The sequence below is a fragment of the Neoarius graeffei genome, chromosome 4 (assembly GCF_027579695.1).
Source record: "Neoarius graeffei isolate fNeoGra1 chromosome 4, fNeoGra1.pri, whole genome shotgun sequence".
NCBI classification, from domain to species: domain Eukaryota; kingdom Metazoa; phylum Chordata; class Actinopteri; order Siluriformes; family Ariidae; genus Neoarius; species Neoarius graeffei.
Window position 1 is genome coordinate 58,588,743 of NC_083572.1, and position 11,349 is coordinate 58,600,091.

The window sequence follows — 11,349 nt, forward strand, 5'->3', positions numbered from 1 at the left end:
CAACAGCGACAAGTTACTCACTACAATACTGTCCCAACTACTACTCTACTTCACACTTCACTACTCACTTAACTAGTTGTTGGGTTTCCTGTGGTGGCAGAAACACACAGGACCAAAACCATCAGAAAACAACTCGATGGGTTTCTTTATGGATCCACACTTTATGCCTATGGGGATTCGCTATTAAAGAGAGTTTTTTTCTTCATTTTGTTGAATAAAGACACTGTTTCTGAAGGTACTGCAATACAAGGTTGATGTGTGCAGCAGAAAAAGCAAGTCCCTACTCCAGCTCCCTGTTTTAAAAATTGGTTTAATAAAACAATCTTCTCGAAAGAACATATCAAATAATAAATTGACAAGAACAGATACTACACTAAAGTCAATGGCTTTAAATATACCACTTCCAAATATTAAAATCCAGAAAGGTAAACACAGCTAGACTCCACCCCCAACAGCTGGATCCTTTTGAAGAGAGACATCGTCTTGGGGGCGTGCGTATGTGTGTGTGTGTGTGTGTGTGTGTGTGGTTTCATACAAAAAGCTCGATATTTTTCACATTTGACCACCAAAAATGTACAGCTCTGCCAGAGCAAAGTCTGTGCAAAAATAAGTTGAACTCATTAACATTCCTCTCCACGGAACTCTTTAGTAAAAAGCGAAAGATTTACGTGTCAATGAAGAGAAAAATAAGCTACACTTAACACTGGATCAGGTTAGTGAAACTGTATTGGAGGTCCAGAAAGCTGGTATTGTTAGGGTTTTGCTGGGAATCAAACCTGGATCGCTGAGGTAGTGATCCAGCAAACCCCCACTAGGTCACCAGGGGAATGACTCAAGTGCAGAGGTGTGAGGCGAAAGTAGAGTATCAAAAAACAGTTTATTTACAATATATACACTATATACAATCCAGGGCAAAAAACAAAAAGTATAATCCAAAGGTTCAAAGTCCAAAAAATGAGAAAAGAAGAGGCCAAATGCAAAATGCTCAGAAGATCCAAAAAGGTAGTACAAAGTCCAAAGAAAAGAAAAGAAAAGAAAAGAAAAGAAAAGAAAAGAAAAGAAAAGAAAAGGCAAAATGCAAAATGCTCAGAAGACCCAAAAGGGTAGAACAAATCCAAAGAAAACAAAATACCAAAAAAGTACAAGAGCATAAGCAAAGTACACGGGAAAGAGGAAACAAACCATAGGTAGCACAAAGACTCCGTGACTAGGGACCAAACTGAGGGAGTATATATACACAAAACTAAATGGGAAACAGGTGACACTAATGAGGACAAACAGGCAATCAACACAAACACAAAACACAGGAACAGTGGCAGCCTCTAGAGGCCAAAACAAATAAGACAAGATAAGGAAATAACAGCGGCCTCTAGAGGCCAAAACAGTCCCAGTCCTAACAGGACCCCCCCCCCAAGGAGTGTCTCCTGACGTTCCCAGGGCGATCCGGATGGGCCGAATGGAAGTCCCGACAAAGTTCCTTATCTAATACATCCCGAGCGGGGACCCAGCAGCGCTCCTCAGGGCCATAGCTCTCCCAGTCCACTAAATATTGGAGCCCACCGCGGACCCAGTGGGAATCAAGCAGGAGGCGCACAGTGAACACAGTCTGACCCTGGAGAATGCGGGGGGGGCGGGGGATTCCTAGGGGCAGGGGCATACATGGACGACAGTACAGGCCGCAACAGGGAAACATGGAATGTGGGGTTGATCCTTAGCATCCGTGGTAACTGGAGCTGGTAGGAGACAGGGTTCACCCTGTGCACAACTTTGAAGGGACCAACGTAGTGAGGAGCAAGCTTGCGATTCTCCACCCGCAGCGGAAGGTCCTTGGTGGACAGCCAAACCCGCTGCCCAGGGCGGAAAACGTGGGCAGGCCTTTTATGGTGGTTGGCTTGAGTCTGGTTTGACCTGGAAGTCTGGATGAGGGACCTCCTGACCTTGCTCCAGGTCTTGCGACACCGTCTCACATATTGGTTGACTGAGGGCACCCCAGCGTCCTCCTCCTGGTCCGGAAACAGAGGTGTCTGGAACCCGAATTGGCACTGGAACGGTGACAGCTTGGTGGCCAATGACTGCAGGGTGTTGTGGGCATACTCTGCCCATGGCAGCCAGGTGCTCCATGATGTTGGGTTATCCATCACCAGGCCTCGCAGGGTGGCTTCCAGGTCCTGGTTGAGCCTCTCCGTCTGGCCATTGGACTGGGGGTGGAACCCAGAGGAGAGGCTGGCAGTGGCCCCAAAGAGCTTGCAGAAGCTGTGCCACACTCAGGAGGAGAACTGGGGCCCCCGGTCTGAGACAATGTCCTGTGGGAGACCAAAGACTCGGAAGACATGATTAAAAATAAGTTTGGCTGTTTTCAGAGCAGAAGGGAGTTTGCACAGTGGTACGAAGCGGCAGGCCTTCGAGAATCTGTCGACAATGATCAATATGACAGTGTTACCTTGTGAGTCAGGAAGACCCGTGATGAAGTTGACTGCCACATGGGACCAGGGGCGCCGGGGAGTGGGCAGGGGATGCAGGAGGCCCTGGGGATGCTGTTGTGGGTTCTTGGTTCTGGTGCAAACATCACAGGACAGGACGAATGACCTCACTTCCTTATCCATGCTCGGCCACCAGAAGCATCTTTTCAAGAAGTCCAGGGTCCTCTGAGCTCCCGGGTGGGTGGTGAGAGGGGACGAGTGACCCCACTGGAGAACCTTGGCCTGGGCTTGACGAGGGACGTGCAAAAGGCCTGGTGGCCCCGTCCCAGGACCAGGGTCCTGGCGTTGAGCCCGTCGGAAGTTAAAATGACTGAAAAACAGGGCCCACCTAGCCTGTCGTAGGTTCAGTCTCTTGGCTTGCTGAAGGTACTCCAGGTTCTTGTGGTCCATCCACACCAGGAATGGAAGTTGCGCTCCCTCCAGCCAGTGCCTCCACTCCTCAAGGGCTAGTTTGACCGCTAGCAGTTCTTGGTCCCCCACATCATACCGGGACTCCGCAGGGCTCAGGCGGTGGGAGAAGTATGTGCAGGGGTGCAACTTCCCCTCCGAGCGTTGAGAGAGAACTGCTCCGACACCACTGTCCGAGGCGTCCACCTCAACGATGAATGGTTGAGAAGTGTCCGGGAGGACCAGAATGGGTGCCGTGCAGAAGCGGTGCTTGAGGTCTTTAAATGCCTTTTCCGCCTGAGGAGACCAGACATAAGATCCACCAGTCCTTTTGGTGAGATCTGACATGGGTGCTGCTACGGAACTGAAGTTCCTGACGAACTTGCGGTAAAAGTTAGCGAATCCTAAGAACCGCTGCACCTCCTTGACGGACTTGGGAGTGGGCCAGTCCCAGACGGCCAGGGTCTTGGCTGGGTCCATTTGGAGTTGTCCCTTCCATACAATAAATCCCAGGAAGGCGACCTCGGGGACATGAAACTCACATTTCTGGGCCTTTGCAAACAGATTGTTCCGTAGCAGCCTCTGGAGAATCTGACGGACATGGTGGCAGTGCTCCTGCAAGGTCTTCAAAAATATTAAGATGTCATCAAGGTAGACGAAAACGTGCTGATTGATCATGTCCCTCAAGACGTTGTTGATGAGGGCCTGAAAAACAGCTGGTGCGTTGGTGAGTCCGAAGGGCATCACCTGGTACTCGTAGTGCCCTGACGGGGTGTTAAAGGCAGTCTTCCACTCGTCTCCCTGTCGGATACAGATGAGGTGGTATGCATTCCGTAAGTCCAACTTGGTGAAGACGGTGGCGCCTTGGAGCAGGTCGAATGCTGTGGACATCAGCGGAAGGGGATAGCGGTTGCGCACAGTGATCTTGTTCAGGCCCCTGTAGTCAATACATGGTCGGAGCCCCCCATCCTTCTTGCCGACAAAGAAGAAGCCGGCACCAGCAGGTGAGGTGGAGAGTCGAATGAAACCAGAGATCAGGGCGTCCTTGACGTATTCCTCCATGGCCTTGCGTTCTGGCTGAGAGAGGGAGAACAGTCTGCCCCAAGGAGGGGTAGTCCCAGGGAGCAAGTCAATGGCACAGTCGTAGTCACGGTGCGGAGGGAGAACGGCGGCCCTGCTTTTGCTAAATACTTCTTCCAAATCCCAGTATTCTGTGGGAACTTGAGATAACTCGGTGAGATCAGGAGGCTCGACAGGAGACACAGGAGAGCTAGAGAGCAGACAAGAGGTATGGCATGCAGGACCCCATTCCACAACCTCACTTGTTACCCAGTCTATATGAGGGTTGTGGCGGGTAAGCCAAGGAAGGCCTAGAATGACCGGGAACTCTGGTGAATGGATCAGATGCAGGGATATTTCTTCTTTGTGAGCTTGAGACTGGAGAAAGACTGGAGAAGTAACTTGGGTGACTCTTCCGTCACCTAAAGCTTGACCATCAAGGGCAGACACCATCGAGGGCAGACAGCGGGATTTCAAGAGGAGCAGTAGGGACATTGATACTTTGGGCGAAGTGGATATCCATAAAGTTTCCCGCTGCCCCGGAGTCTAACAAGGCCTGACAAGAGTGGACGGACTCACCCCAGGAGATGGAGACCGGGATGTAGACTCCTTGGCCAGGGAGTTCGAGAGAGAGGGTAGGCCCCGTCACAACCCTCCCTCGGCTGGACGGGGCGGTCCTTTTCCCAAGAGCTCAGGACATGATGCTCGGAAATGGCCAGGCTTGCCACAGTAGATGCAGCACTTGTCCCTCCTTCTGCGCTCCCTTTCAGCTGCGGAGAGACGAGTACAGCCAACTTGCATGGGCTCTGGACAGTCACTGGAGGAGGTAGACGGACTCCAGGTCGAGGCAGTGAGGCTGGGGAAGCTCAGGACTCGGCGGCGCTCTCTAATCCTGTTGTCAAGACGAATAGCATGTGAGATCAGGGTTTCGAAGTCACTTGGGCATCCGATAGAGGCCAGACCGTCTTTGATGGGGTCAGACAAACCATGGTGAAAGGCTGAAACCAGGGCAGCCTCATTCCAGCCGCTGACAGCTGCGAGCGTCCAGAACGCGATGGCGTAGTCTGCGACGCTTCCTCCTTGCCAGATGGATATGAGCTTTCTGGCTGCGTCTGTGCTGATGTCCGCCTGATCGAAGACACGAAGCATCTCTTCTGTAAACAGCTTGAAATCAGAGCACTCAGGTCCCTGTCTCTGCCAGATGGCCGTGGGCCAAGCTCGTGCCTTACCAGCTAACAAGGTTATCACAAAGGCGATCTTGCGGCGATCCGTAGTGTAGGTGGTAGGCTGGAGCTCAAAGGTGAGTTGGCACTGGGTAAAGAACTCCCGGCACTCACCGTGCTTGCTGTCATACCTCTGTGGTGCAGGAAGGCTGGGTTCGCGAGGTGAAGGAGGCAGCGTGGCGGAAGGCACTGGAGCAGGAGCAGATGGTGGAGCAGGAGCCGGATCAGGATGAGGAGATGCGGGCAGAGGAGTCAGCTGTGCCAGGGTTTTCCCAATTTGCTGAACCAGAACCTCATGGCGAGCAAGGGCCTCACGTTGGCTTGTAAGTGTTCGTCCATGAGTGTCCATGGTAGCTCCGAAGTGTGTTAAAGAAGCCATAATTCCCTGAAGGTTAGCCGGGTAGACCGTTGAAGATGCCTCTGCTGAGTCGGTCATGACAGAGTCTTTCTGTTAGGGTTTTGCTGGGAATCGAAACCGGATCGCTGGTGTAGTGATCCAACAAACCCCCACTAGGTCACCAGGGGAATGACTCAAGTGCAGAGGCGTGAGGCGAAAGTAGAGTATCAAAAAACAGTTTATTTACAATATATACACTATATACAATCTAGGGCAAAAAACAAAAAGTATAATCCAAAGGTTCAAAGTCCAAAAAATGAGAAAAGAAGAGGCCAAATGCAAAATGCTCAGAAGATCCAAAAAGGTAGTACAAAGTCCAAAGAAAAGAAAAGAAAAGAAAAGGCAAAATGCAAAATGCTCAGAAGATCCAAAAGGGTAGAACAAATCCAAAGAAAACAAAATACCAAAAAAATACAAGCGCATAAGCAAGGTACACGGGAAAGAGGAAACAAACCATAGGTAGCACAAAGACTCCATGACTAGGGACCAAACTGAGGGAGTATATATACACAAAACTAAATGGGAAACAGATGACACTAATGAGGACAAACAGGCAATCAACACAAACGCAAAACACAGGAACAGTGGTGGCCTCTAGAGGCCAAAACAAACAAGACAAGATAAGGAAATAACAGCGGCCTCTAGAGGCCAAAACAGTTCCAGTCCTAACAGGTATAGACCCCTTTCACTGACGTCACCCGAAACCGGAAGTAAACAGACCCTGCGCCATTTTGGAAGACCAACAAACTCGTGATTAGGGGGAAATAACGGCAGCGGTATGTGAACCCACAAGAATAAAGTGGAGTGGCAAACGACTTAAACAAACAAATCTGAGCTGTTTTATTTATGATTTATTGGCCCAACAGTAGACTTGAAAGAAACCTGTGTGAGACTTGGCAAAAAACTGTGGATATAATGGATAAGTCTGTGCATGATCTGCGGACACTTTGAGGTAAGCAAACGCAAGAAATTCAGATTTAAAACATGCTAAATTGGCCCCAAGTTGATAACTGTATGAGGAGCAAGCCCCCCAGACTTCTACAATTTAATAATAATAATAATAATTTAGGATGGTTTGGGGCTTGCTCGCTGCTGCCAGGTTGGTTGTTGAGTAGCCTGACTGTTTTTTTTTTTCTTGCGTGTGGTATCATTGTTGACGCGAGGTTGTTTTTTGAACATGCCAATGTGGACACAATTTCCCTGATGAGTTATGACTTCAGACGCGATGAGTGTGTGGAGGTGTGGAGTCGCGTGATATGTGCGTAAGATAGGCTTCTCATGTGTTTGGAGATCCGTGCTCCGAGACAAGCGCAAGCACCCCCCCAAGGGAAAAAAAGGGACCCCCCGAAAATATCGGCATAGTTCGAACACTGAGTGTAGGCACTGGGTGTAAACAACAAATAGTTTACAATGTCTGGGTAGCAAACAGATGGCAGAATTGGTGTCAGGTCCTCCTTATGTTTCCATTCTCCCTTGCCCCGAGTCTTATCATATGGGTCAAACCCATCAATCACAGCCAGTTTCTCCACATACCATGCCCTTTCTGCAGCTGGTAATGTACTCACATAACCAGAATTATCATCCATCGTGTCACTTTACTCTCGCTCGTACTTTGTTTTATATTGTGAGTGCATGTACTTGGTCTTCCAATATGGCGCCTAACAAAATCTCACGGCGCGGTGACGTCATGTGAAAGGGGTCTATAGGGTCAGGTGGCCTGGGCCAATCTCTTACACCTTTACAGCTTTATTAGCCATTGCAAAAAGACAGTGAAATGTCTGACCAATGAGCATTTTTGATTGATAGATAGATAAAAACATTTTTGGTGGTCAAATGTTAGAAATATTGATCTTTTTGCATGGACCCCCCCATTTTTTTTCTTTTGAAAAGGTTTATTGTCACCACTCATTTGAATAAAATATCCATTCAATTCATCTGGGGTGGCACGGTGGTGTAGTGGTTAGTGCTGTCGCCTCACAGCAAGAAGGTCCGGGTTCGAGCCCCGTGGCCGGCGAGGGCCTTTCTGTGCAGAGTTTGCATGTTGTCCACGTGGGTTTCCTCCGGGTGCTCCGGTTTCCCCCAAAGACATGCAGGTTAGGTTAACTGGTGACTCTAAATTGACCGTAGGTGTGAATGTGAATGGTTGTCTGTGTCTATGTGTCAGCCCTGTGACGACCTGGCGACTTGTCCAGGGTGTACCCCGCCTTTCGCCCGTAGTCAGCTGGGATAGGCTCCAGCTTGCCTGCGACCCTGTAGAACAGGATAAAGTGGCTACAGATAATGAGATGAGACAGTGGCATGGAAAAGTTTGGGCACCCTTACTGAAAATGTCTGTTATTGTGAGCAGAAGATGAACTGATCACCAAAAGGCATAAAGATAAAGATGACACATTTCTTTTCAGCGTTTTCTGCAAGATTTGTGTATTATTTTTGTTTTGTACAGTTGGAGAGTGAAAAAAGAAAAGGAACACCATGTGAAAGTTTGGGCACCCCAATACATTTGAGTTCTCAGGTAACTTTTACCAAGGTTCCAGACCTTAATTAGCTTATTGAGCTGTGGCTTGTTTAAATTCTTCGTTAGGAAAGGTCAGATGATGCAGATTTCAAAGCTGTATAAATTCTCTGACTCCTCAAACTTGTCCCTAAAATCAACAGCCATGGGCTCCTCTAAGCAACTCCCTCGCATTCTGAATAATAAAATAATTGATGCTCACAAAGCAGGAGAAGGCTACAAGAACATAGCAAAGTGTTTTAAGTAGCTGTTTCCTCAGACTGTAATGTTATTAAGAAACGGCAGTGAACAGAAATAGTGGAGATCAAGGTGAGGTCTGGAAGATGAAGAAAACTTTCTGAAAGAACTGCTCGTTGGATTGCTAGAAAGGCAAATAAAAACCCCTGTTTGACTACAAAGCCCTTCAGAAAGATTTAGCAGACCCTGGAGTGGTGGTGCACTGTTCTACTATGCAGCAACACCTGAACAAATATGACCTTCATGGGAGAGTCATCAGAAGAAAACCTTTCCTGCATCCTAGCCACAAAATTCAGCGTCTGAAATTTGCAAATGAACATCTAAATAAGCCTGATGCATTTTGGAAACAAGTCCTGTGGACTGATGAAATCAAAATAGAACTTTTTGGCCACAATGTGCAAAGGTATGTTTGGAGAAAAAAGGGTGCCAAATTCCAGGAAAAGAACACCTCTCCAACTCTGAAGCATGGGTGTTGATCGATCATGCTTTGGGGTTGTGTTACAGCCAGTGGCACAGGGCACATTTCATTGGTCGAGGGAAGCATGGATTCAAATAAATACCAGCAAATTCTGGAAGCAAACATCACGCCATCTGTAAAAAAGTTGAAGTTAAAAAGAGGATGGGTCCTACAATAAGACGATGATCCAAAACACACCTCAAAATCTACAATGGAATACCTCAAGAGGCACAAGCTGAAGGTTTTGCCCTGGCCCTCACATACCCCTTTTCCACCAAATCAGTTCCAGGGCTGGTTCGGAGCCAGTGCTGGTGCTGGTTCACAACTCGTTCAACTTGCGAGCCAGCTGAGAACCAGTTTGCTTTTCCATAGCTCGTGGTGCTAACGGAAGACACGTCATTACGTCGCTGTATACGCCAGTTACGTTGTTGTATACGTCATTACGTCGCTGTATACGTCAGTTACGTCGCTACGTTTGCATAAACCTTGGCGCGAATATCGAAGCAAAAACAACACGGAAGAAGCAGCAGCAGCAGCAACAACAATAATAATAATAATGGATGACTTCGTGTTTGTACAGCTGCTGCTTCTCGTCACTTAAAAATGGCGATCTTTCGCGGTCTTGTTGTTGGTCTTAACAACTCTGCCCCCTGCTGACATAAGCGGTTCTTTCTTCTGGCCCAGCAGAGAGTTGGTGCTAGCCTGGAACCGGTTTTTCTGGCCCCAGAGCCAGTTCTTTGTCAGTGGAAACAGAAAACCTGGTTCCAAACTAAGCACTGGCCCTGAACCAGCCCTGGAACTGCTTTGGTGGAAAAGGGGCAACAGTCCCCTGACCTAAACATCATTGAAAATCTGTGGATAGATCTCAGAAGAGCAGTGCATGCAAGACAGCCCAAGAAACTTGTAGAACTGGAAGCCTTTTGCAAGGACGAATGTGTGAAAATCCCCCAGGTAAGAACTGAAAGATTATTAGATGGCTACAAAAAGTATTTACAAGCTGTGATACTTGCCAAAGAGGGTGTTACTAGGTACTAACCATGCAGGGTGCCCAAACTTTTGCTTCGGGCCCTTTTCCTTTTTTGTCATTTTGAAAATGTAAAAGATGAAAATAAAAAATTGTTTTTGCTTAAAATATAAAGGGAATGAGTCATCTTTAACTTTATGCCTTTTGGACATCATTTCATCTTCAACTTGCAACAGCAATTTTGACCGGGGTGCCCAAACTTTTGCATACCACTGTATATAGAACTACAGAAACAGTAATATTCTATTTAACACAGTTTAATTTTTTAGTTGTTCAGTAACAAACTATCATAAGCAAATAATACACAGTTGACTAGTTAAAGATTATTTAAAATGCTGATGAGAATTTTCATCACCATTTCTATTTTGCAGTGATTCAGGTTTTCCAAAACATCTGCACTCTCATTTATTAACCTTTATACACAAAACTATGTGTACAGAACAGTGCACACATTCCACAAAGAATGGAACCTGTGAAGTTGTTCTTGTGTGTGAAGATGACCATGTGTATGCAGGAACCTCTAGTGGTAGAGAAATACAACTGTATTTCCAGATGAATTTCATCTCATCTCATTATCTGTAGCTGCTTTATCCTGTTCTACAGGGTCGCAGGCAAGCTGGAGCCTATCCCAGCTGACTGACTACGGGCGAAAGGCGGGGTACACCCTGGACAAGTCGCCAGGTCATCGCTGGGCTGACACATAGACACAGACAACCATTCACACTCACATTCACACCTACGGTCAATTTAGAGTCACCAGTTAACCTAACCTGCATGCCTTTGGACTGTGGGGGAAACCAGAGCACCCGGAGGAAACCCACACGGACACGGGGAGAATATGCAAACTCTGCACAGAAAGGCCCTCGCCGGCCACGGGGCTTGAACCCGGACCTTCTTGCTGTGAGGCGACAGCGCTAACCACTACACCACCGTGCCGCCCGCATGCCACTGTATCACTCAGATTTCAGAATGAACTAGTCAGCAGGCTGATCAAACTCTAACCATGTATTTAATCACAACCCAGTTGACTAATACAGGAAGCACTTTAGGAATGTTGATGCAATTTGTTTGATATACAGTGGAATAGGCTCATTAAAATCAAGTTAAGCTGAACAGTTAAATTGTGGTAGTTAAATTATATTATGCAGCAGATCACCTCAACAGCAAGCAGTGTACATTTCCTCATTTGTTTTTTTATTTGTTTGTTTGTTTGTGATTGATGCATGTCATACCTTAGGGAATTCCATGTAATTCCACTGACATGCAATGGAATGCATTTGTTAAACAAAGTGGAAATAAACAGTTACTGTCTATTTGAATTAATTAACTGTTTATTAGTTCACTGCATGTGTAGCATTAATGAGCCTAATGTTCCACACTGTCTGCTAATATCACAAAAACTACAGAAGGTCCTTATACTCATGAACTGTGTAATATTATCAGAATATTCAGCAACATGCGGAATTATCACACATGATCAACTGTATTATTTACATTCAATATTTGTTTTAATGATTTGATTTCAATAATTATGACTCCATCTTTTCAGAATTTCAGAATGTACAACATTATT

General features: G+C 46.9%; 2 non-coding genes across 2 annotated transcripts; both read right to left on the bottom strand.

The window, feature by feature from the left end:
• Positions 1–213: 213 nt before the first annotated feature.
• On the bottom strand, positions 214–396 carry LOC132885564 (U2 spliceosomal RNA). The gene has a single exon (XR_009654613.1). It is a non-coding gene; the product is annotated as a U2 spliceosomal RNA (small nuclear RNA).
• A 181-nt stretch (positions 397–577) lies between these two features.
• On the bottom strand, positions 578–694 carry LOC132885577 (U5 spliceosomal RNA). The gene has a single exon (XR_009654618.1). It is a non-coding gene; the product is annotated as a U5 spliceosomal RNA (small nuclear RNA).
• Between the last annotated feature and the right edge of the window lie 10,655 nt (positions 695–11,349).